Consider the following 10,271-nt stretch of genomic DNA (forward strand, 5'->3'; position numbering starts at 1 on the left):
TTCACGGTATTTGAAATGCTTTTCTTTAATTTTAGTGTGTGTCCAAAAACCTTTTTGTATTGATTTTCATGTAAGTTTCTCCTTATTTGCAGGAAATCTTTCCAAAGATGAACGCGGAAGTTTCTGAGCAAGAAATGCAGAAAAGTTACCACCTATGGAGCTTGTGACGGTCCGTCGAGCTTGTGACAGTCCGTAGGTGGCACCGTAGTGAAGTTGCTGAAGGAAGATGGGGAAGTCTGACCTAGTGTGGGATTACGAAATTCCATGGCGGACCATCATAGCCACGAAGGTCCTTCCTGCTGGTTTGTCTTGATGATCAGAGAGTAGTCCCAGTACCCAAATTCCAAGAAGTTTAAGTGTTATGGAACGGAGACCCTCGACGGACCGTCGTGCTTGGAACGGTCCGTCATACCTATTCGTCGAGGTTATTGAAGACAACAGCAGAAGAATTTGTGAAGTATGGGACGACGGAGGCCACGACGGCCCGTCGTGACCACGACGGCCCGTCATGAGGTCCGTCGACTCGGATGCGTTTTGACAGATTTTCAGTAATTAGAGTCCTTCTTTTATTAGGTTTTTGTTTTTTAAAAATAGTTCGAAAAACCTCGTTTTTAGGGTTAGACTCTTTGTTAGTAGATTCTTTGATATTAGACTTTTTGATTGTTAGATTTTTTGAGAATCTTTAGTTCTCTTGTTCAAATATTGAAGGATTAATTTCAGTAATTGATACACTTTTTCTAGAATTGGTTGTTGGTGCATTTGTTGATTAATCAAGTGAACTTCTAGATTTTATTCTTTCTCATTAAAGTAAATGCATGAATTCTTATATTATATATATGAATATTGTGATTATGACTATGGGTAACTAAACTCCATAACTAGGGTTGTGGGAACCATGGGTAAAATCTAACTAAAATAACAATTCTAGAATAGTTTCTTTCATGTATTAATAATTCTTTTATTTAGAAGTCTTTTTAACGGATGGCCAACGTTAGAACTCGCCTTAATGATACTTGCGAAACCAAGCAGGTAGATAATAGAAAAAGAATTATCAACATGGATTTAGTGTATACTATCTAATAGGTTAGTGTTGATTGGTACGAGGTAATAACTTAGTCAACTATCGAATACAATGCTTAATATGAGGTAAAGGTAAGGGTTAGTATAGCAACACACGTAGCCGGACCAAGGTGCGGAGTGAAATTTTCTAGATGCCGGATCAAGGATTTAGAAATACATAACTTATCACTTTGCATGCAAGATACTAGGAAAGAATTTTTATAGTTAGAATTATCAAGTTAGGAACCCGTGGGGAACAGTTAAACCCTAATTACTTTTATTAATTGATTAAACTCCTAGATTTGAATCTATTAGTTGTTCACTTTAATTTAGTTAGTTATTTTCATTAATTTAGAAATAAAACCCCCCCTTTTATTGTCTTTTGTTTTCTAAGGAAATAATTGACTAAATAATAGTAATAATAGATTAAAGTTAAGTCTGAACTATTTTCCTCGTGGGAACGATCCCAACCTCATTAGTTGGGTTCTTTACTTGATACGACCGCTTTACTTCTTATTTGAAAAGTAAGTTTGAGCATATCAAATTTTGGCGCCGCTGCCGAGAAAAGTAGCTTTTAGATTATCTTAAACTTATTACTAAAGTTTAGTCGATATTTTCTTAATTTTACTTTTTTTATTGTTTTTGATTCTTGCAGAACTATCTTCCTTGTATGCCAAATACACGGAGAGGAAGAGAACCCTTGTTTCCCTACGATCACGAATTAGAGCGTACACTACGCAATATGAATTGAAACTTGGGTATTAACGATGATGATCTAAACCAGAATATCCCAGCTCCGGTTGATGTTCATGGTCAGTTATTACCCGATGATCCGGGTGAAAATCAACAAAGGAGACAAAATCCCGCTCCATGCCCTCAAGAATACTTCAGAGGTTATGACAATATTGCAGACTCTGATGGGCCACTTGTCTTGCCACCTCTACCACAAGGCCACACCTTTGTGGTAACTAGTAGTCTGATGCAAATTCTCACTGCTAGAGGTTTGTTTTCAGGGCTACCTTCTGAGGACCCACATGCCCATATAGCTAAGGTAAGGGAAGTGTGTAAAAGCTGTGTAGGGAGGCCTGATTTGGATTTGGATGTAATAGGGCTAAGAGTATTTCCTCTCTCACTGACGGGAGAGGCTGCTATTTGGTTCACTGAGCTCCCTTATAACTCAATTTTCACTTGGAACCAACTAAGGGACGTTTTCTTATCACGTTACTACCCGGTCTCTAAGAAACTAAATCACAAAGACAGAGTGAACAACTTTGTGGCACTACAAGGAGAGTCAGTTAGTAGTTCTTGGGATAGATTCACTTCATTTTTGAGAAGTTTCCCCAATCACCACATAGATGATGAGTCACTAAAGGAATATTTCTATCGGGGACAGGATGATAATAATAAAACGGTATGGGATAGTATAGCTGGTGGTTCTTATGTGGAGTTTCCTTATGCCGAGATTGCCGAAAAGTTAGAGAAAATATCCCGGAATAATAAAGATTGGAGTACTAGGAAGTCAAATACTGGGAGAAATACCTTCGCAGTGCAATCCACTCACAACCCAGCCACAGATGAGATTCGTGAAGAGATGACTCAGATGAGAACTGAGCTTGGGTTGATATTAAAACATGTCATTGGGGGTGCAGGAAAGATAAATGCAGTTAACTACTTGTCTAAACCACCACCACCAAATGCTGAATGTTATTATGAGGAGGATTCCTATGCAGTAAATGATTGAACGGGGGCTTTCCGACCGAGTGCCCCAGGCTCTAATGAGGAAAATTGGCGCCAAGGTCAAGGAAACCAAGATCGGATCTACGGTAACTATAACCATGAGGGTCATTATGTTCGAGATGGAAATTACAACCGCGACAACAACTTCAACAGGGGTAACTATTGCAATAGAAATGATAGGAATGGGCCCTATGTTCCTCCTCAAAATCGTGAAGTTACTCCTAGGGATAGTGGAGGTAGTATGGCGCGAGTTGAGGATATGTTGCACAAAATAATGAGGAGGTTCGATGCTAGTGATGAGCACATTAAAGAGTTAAGGATTGGTTTAACGGGTATTGGGCAGAAAGTCGATATATATGCAATATCGATTAAGCAGCTTGAGTTGCAAATGGCCGAATTTTCTGCGACTGGGAACACACGGCAACCGGGCACTCTTCCTAGCAACACTGTCCAAAATCCAAAAAATGATGGACACTGTATGGCAATCACTACTCAGGATGGTAAGCAAACCATTGACCCACTTATGCCGTCTAAGGAGGAAAAGGTGATAAAAGATAATGATAAAGTGGTAGAGGTTAGTGGTGAAGTAGAAGATAACACGGTGAAAGATGCTGAAGTGCCTACAAAGGTAACTCCCATGCCTAGACCCCCCCCTTCCTCAAAGATTAGTGACAAAGACCGAGGATGGTAAATATCGACTTTTTATAACAATGTTGAAGCAGCTTTCTGTCAATGTCTCTTTGGTAGAAGCTCTAGAACAAATGCCCGATTATGCCAAGTGTATAAAATATCTAGTTACAAAGAAAAGATCAGTCACTTTTGAGGATGATGATAGAATGCAGCATTGTAGTGCTGTTGCTACAAGATCTCTAGTACAAAAGAAAGAAGATCCGGGTGCATTCAAGATTCCTTGTACAGTCGGGTCATTACATTTTTTGAAAGCATTATGTGATCTGGGGGCAAGCATAAATCTCATGCCCCTCTCGATTTACAAGAATTTGGGTTTGGGTGATCCAAAGCCCACTGCGATGCGCTACTGATGGCCGATCGAACACTAAAAAGACCTATAGGGATACTCCACGATGTGCTAGTAAAAGTGGAGTCATTCCTATTTCCGGTAGATTTTGTTATTCTTGATTGTGAAGTCGATTTTGAAGTGCCTATTATTCTTGGGAGGCCATTCCTTGCTACTGGTAGAGCCTTAGTTGATATGGAAAAGGGGCAGATGAAATTTCAGTTGAACAATGAAGAAGTGACCTTCAACATTTGTAGGTCCACGAGGCAGAGTGGCGAGATCCAATCGGTATCTGCTATATCCTACGAAGTGGTGAGTCATCTGAGCCACAAATAGAAGAACGTCTAGGTGTAGAAGCATTAGCGGCAGTGATAATGAATTTTGATAACGATTGCATTGAAGAGTATGAGTCATTAGTCGCGGCTCTTGATCGAGGTGATGTTTTGTTTAAACCGAAGAAATATGAGTTAGACATGAAGAATCGCGAGTCTCCACCTGCGAAATCATCTATAGAGGAGGCTCCAAAGTTAGAACTGAAAGCTCTCCCACCTCATCTCAGGTATGAATTCTTAGGAAATGGTGACACTTTGCCGGTAATCATTGCATCAGATCTGAATGAACAACAACTTGACAGTTCGGTGAAAGTGCTAAAAAGGTTCAAAAGAGCTATTGGGTGGACTATTACGGACATTACTGGGAACCCTCCTGGTATTTTTCTCATAAAATCCAACTCATGCCCGATCATAAGCCAAATATTGAGCACCAGAGACGCTTAAATCCACCTATGCAAGAGGTCATAAAGAAGGAAATCATTAAATGGTTGGATGCCGGAGTAATCTATCCGATCGCCGATAGTAGTTAGGTATGCCCTGTTCAGTATGTACCTAAGAAAAGGGGAATGACTATGGTCCCCAATGAGAAAAATGAAGTTGTTCCAATGAGACCGGTTACTAGATGGAGGGTGTGTATTGATTACCGTAAATTAAATGCATGGACCGAAAAAGACCATTTTCCTATGCCCTTCATGGATCAGATGTTGGATAGACTTGCCGGAAAAGGGTGGTACTGTTTTCTTGATGGATATTCGGGGTATAATCAGATTTCTATTGTACGAGAAGATCAAGAGAAAACCATCTTTAGTTGTCCATATGGGACCTTTGCGTTCAAGAGAATGTCGTTTGGGTTATGCAATGCACCCGCCACATTTTCGAGATGTATGATGTCGATATTTTCCGACATGGTGGAAGATACTATAGAAGTTTTTATGGATGATTTTTCTGTGGTTGGTGAATCATTCGAGCGGTGTTTGAACCATTTATCTGAGGTCCTTAAGAGATGTGAAGACTGCAATTTAGTACTAAATTGGGAAAAATGCCACTTCATGGTGAAAGAAGGTATTGTTTTGGGTCACCCCATTTTAGAAAAGGGCATAGAGGTTGATCGAGCTAAAGTCGAGGTAATAGAGAGGCTTCCTCCACCTATCTCTGTAAAAGGTGTGAGAAGCTTCCTTGGGCATGCAGGTTTTTACCGGAAATTCATCAAAGATTTTTCAAAAATTGCACATCCGTTGTGCAAACTGCTGGAGAAAGATTGTAAATTTTATTTTGATGAATCCTGTCTTAAAGCATTCGGCGAGTTAAAAGAAAAATTGGTGTCTGCACCTATCATTATTTCTCCGGATTGGAACTTCCATTTGAGGTGATGTGCGATGCTAGTGGGGTTGCTCTTGGTGTGGTATCGGGACATAGATGGAACAAAGTCCTTCACCCCATTTACTATGCTAGTAAAGCCCTAAATGTAGCTCAGAAGAACTACACAGTGACTGAGCAAGAACTCCTTGCAGTAGTATTTGCTTTTGAAAAATTTCTCTCCTATTTGCTAGGTACTAGAGTTATAGTGCATACTTACCATTCAGAATTGAGATATTTGATGGCAAAGAAGGATGCAAAACCGAGGTTGATTCGTTGGGTATTACTGCTACAAGAATTTGACTTTGAAGTGAGGGATAGAAAAGTGACCAAAAATCAAGTTGCCGATCACTTGTCCCGTCTAGAAGATGAAGCTATGAAAGAGTTAGGGGATAAGACTGATATTGATGATACTTTCATTGATGATCATGTATTGGCTGCCTCACAAGACTTGATTCCATGCTTCGCAGATTTTGAGAACTATCTGGCTAGTGAAATTATTCCATCGGACTTGTCCTTTCATCAAAGAAAAAAGTTCATGAACGAAGTGAAGAAGCTCTTTTGGGATGAACCATACTTATATAGGAGTTGTGCCAACGGGCTTATTCGGCGTTGTGTGCCAGAATGTGAGTTGTTGAGTGTTTTAGAGGCATGCCATTCCTCACCCGTTGGTGGACATCATAGTCCTATCTGCACCGCTCATAAGATATTACAATGTGGTTACTATCGGCTAACTCTTCATCAAGATGCTCATGGGTTTGCTAAAGCATGTGATAGATGCCAAAGAGATGGCAGCATTTCAAGAAAGCAAGAGCTCCCTCTAAACCCCATTCTCGTGATTGAGTTATTTGATGTATGGGGTATTGACTTTATGGGTCCTTTTGTGAGTTCTCATGGAATGAAGTATATTTTAGTAGCGGTTGATTATGTATCTAAATGGCATGAAGCCATCGCCCTCGCAAACAATGAAGGGAAGAGTGTCACTGCATTCTTGAAAAATAATATATTCTCTCGATTAGGTACCCCAAGGGCAATTATTAGTGATGGGGGCTCCCACTTTTGCAACAAATTGTTCAAGGGATTATTGTAAAAATATGGGGTTCGCCATAATGTGGACACTCCTTACCATCCTCAAACTAGTGGACAAGTTGAAGTGTAAAATAGGGAGATCAAACAAATATTGTCAAAAACAGTGAACGCTAGTAGAACGGATTGGTCAAGGAGGCTTGATGATGCTCTTTGGGCCTACCGGACAGCGTATAAGACTCCCATAGGTATGTCCCCATACCAACTTGTATATGGGAAATCTTGTCATCTTCCGAAAAAAATTAGAGCATAAAGCCATGTGGGCTATGAAGAAGTTGAAAATGGATTGGAACAAAGCTGCAGAACAACGGTTAACTGGGTTGAATGAACTCAATGAATTTTGTCTGAAAGCTTATGAAAGCTCAGCCCTCTACAAAGAAAAGATGAAGAGGTACCATGACCTAAAAATTGAAAAACGAGAGTTTATGGTTGGGGATTTGGTGCGTTTATTCAATTCTAGGTTGCGCTTATTTCAGGGCAAGCTCAAGTCTAAATGGACTGGCCCTTACTTGGTTACCCAACTATTCCCTCATGGAGCAGTTGAGTTGGAAACCAAGGAGGGTGTGCGGTTCAAGGTGAATGGACAACGAATAAAAATCTATTTCGGGCATGATGAATCGGCGAATGAAGTGATCGAGGCATACCATCTTGATGAAGTCTGAGTAATCAAGTGTCTTCAGACGTGCCGCGATGTTAAATCAGGCACTGGTTGGGAGGCAACCCAATACTAATAGTTTTCTTTCTAGTAATGGTAGCATTTTCTACTAATGAGTTTCAAATTTGCAGGTAGAACATCACCAGGAAATTCTGCAGAAAAGCACTCTGCAACAGTCACTGACGGATATATCAACGGACCGTCACGCACGCGACGGACCATCGCACGAATCCGTTGTGCCAGGTACGTCTTCCATTGCGTCATTAATCAGCATAGCCGACCCGACCCGGGTGGGGGTATTTTAAAAATTGTTAACATTTAAAAAACCCCACCCCTTCATTTCACCCATTCCCTTCTCTCTTTCTCCCATTTCCCTCCCTTTCAAACATCCAACTTCCTACCTCTCTTATCTATCAACTTATCACTTCCCCAAATCCCCAATTCCTAAAATCTTCTCTCTACTGGTCGAAGTCTGCTGCTGTGTTTCTGTTCTTGATAACCAAGTGCCTCACTTGCTTGTCTTTCTCCTCTTCTCAGGTATGTGTCTCTGATTTCTACCCATTTACATTGCATTTATGTTTTTCAATTAGTATTAGCTTATTTATTTTTGGTGGGTCTTTATTCTTTGATCCAATTTGGTCTGACCTAGATTGAGAATCCTCGAATTGCCTTGTTAAAACTCAAGAAATAAGTGCTTTAGCATTGCTAGTTTTGTAGGTATTTGGGTTACAAACATATAGGTTAACACTAAGTATTCCATTTGAGTCAAAGAGGATGGTTGTGGCATCCTCAGTTCTGTCACTGAATGACAGAACGAGACCCCGATGACGGACCGTCATACCCACGACGGTCCGTCCTGCACAATCGTCAAGGTTGTCTGAGACCCTTGTACTAAGTGTTTCCATTTTATCCCCAAGTGTCCTCTGACAGAAATCTACGATGGACCGTCATACCCTCGACGGTCCGTCCTGCACAACCGTTTGTTTTGTCAGAGACCCTATTCCTAAGGGTCTCCAACTTTTTAATGTGTCCTCTGATGGACATCAACGACGGACCGTCATACCCTCGACGGTCCGTCCTGTACAATCGTCATGACGGTCAGAGACCCATCTCCTGAGGGTCTCCATACTTTTTCTAAGTGCCCCACGACGGACATCGACGACGAACCGACATTACCACGGCGGTCCGTCCTGCTGATCCGTCATAACTATCAGAGACTTTCCTTCAGGGTTCTCCACATAAACATAGTTGAAGTAAGACATGACGGACCCTATGACGGTCCGTCATACGCACGACGAGCCGTCACCTGGTCTGTCGTGTTTCATTGTTACTACAGACATGTCATTACAACTTTGCTCTTATATTTATTTTGTGTCGTTTTTTTTGCTTGTCCTTTTTGCTCCTTCTAGTACTAATATTGATTCTTTACATGTACTATCTCTAATGGCACCAAAACAAGATCGAGTTTACGCACGTGGGCGTTCAAAGTTTGTCGCCCCGTCTGCCCGCCTGGTTATAAGCTCCAATGATGAGCATGATCCCGAGTACGTGCCCCCAAGCACTGCCACTCCATCACGAGTTACACGTGCAACCAGAGCTACGCCCAAAAAGGTGGTGTCCGGTGTAGTCACTGTCTCCCAGTCTAATGAGGAGCGCACACTGACCGGCATACCTTCTGGGTCAGCTACACATGAAGAAGGAGCCTCTGGTTCCTTTGGAGTTTCGTGGTCGGAGGAAGCCTCTGGTTCCGCAGAAGACCCTGCACCCGCCACAGCTGCACAGTCTGTCTCGTATAATGAGGATGACAGTCCTGATTCCACTCCAGGCTCACCGATTGGTGCTCTCACCCCGGTTGCCGACCAGCCCAATTGGTGGTGTGTCAACGGGCAATACCAAGTGTATTTAGATGCCAAGTTTCTAAATGATAAAGGTGTCATGACATGGACCCTTACACTGGAGAGGCGGGTCCTTAGGGGAAGTCTCCCCACCATGCCCGATATCCACAATCTCTTCACCTGACACCGGCTAGAGTGGACATCTCGTTCTTTGGGCCTCTACAGTGAGTAGATGGTCCGAGAGTTTTACGTCTTTTATGTGGCTACTCTTAGATCACAGATCGATAGGCGGGCTGCCCCGTCAAACAGGCCCCACTAGAGCACGTCAGGGTACGCGGCATACAGGTCAATATCTCCCTGCCAACCATCCGCCGGTATCTGCACGGCGAGGATGTTGATGACAACAGGACCCCTCTCACCGCCGAATTTTACTACCGGTGGCAAATTGTAAAAGATGGACAATTTTTGCATGAGCCATCACTAAGAGAGACCACCAGAGGTGGATGGACCTGCACTTGTCTATTGATGGAGAGGGTGCCGACTGGGTAACGGAGCCGAAGGGAGCCATCAAGAAGGCTAACTTGACCTTCACGGCTAAGTTCTTATGGTTGATTATCCGCCACTTCCTTTCCCCCACGGTTGCTGACAATATAGTCACATGGGATAGCGCAGTTCAGATGGCGGCGATGATAGCCGTGTTTGAGGTGGACTTCACTTGGCTTCTACAGGCGGTCATGCACGAGAGGGATTTTAAGGTCATAACTACTTACCCTTTTCCGTGCATGATATTTTCCTTATGCAGGTGCGTAGGTGTGCCCATCTTGCACATGGATCAGCTCAAGACTCCGCTGGGCACTGTTGATATAGGCCTCATCAGGGATGAGGCCAATGAGTTTGCTCCACGCAGAGAGCCCCGTCCATAGTTTCCTCCACTTGGTGAAAATCCGGCTGATACGGTACCACATGCTCGAACGGCTACGCAGGCTGCTTCCGAAACCACTGACACTACGCCGGTCGAGTCTATCCGGGTAGTAGCACTTCTCCTAGCTCCTCTCGCTCAGCCCCTTTCTTCACTCTGGTCCCGCTTACTAGGGTCCAGAAACTAGATGCTCAAATGGCTACACTTCTGCATCACATCCAACCTTGGATGTAGAGGTCTATTGCTGAGGCGGAGGAGCGCTTGGAGCGTAGAATGG

General features: G+C 42.7%; 1 pseudogene; it reads left to right on the top strand.

The window, feature by feature from the left end:
• Positions 1–2,792: 2,792 nt before the first annotated feature.
• On the top strand, positions 2,793–7,130 carry LOC114074224 (annotated as a pseudogene).
• The last annotated feature ends 3,141 nt before the right edge of the window (positions 7,131–10,271 follow it).

The sequence above is a fragment of the Solanum pennellii genome, chromosome 10 (assembly GCF_001406875.1).
Source record: "Solanum pennellii chromosome 10, SPENNV200".
Lineage (NCBI taxonomy): Eukaryota > Viridiplantae > Streptophyta > Magnoliopsida > Solanales > Solanaceae > Solanum > Solanum pennellii.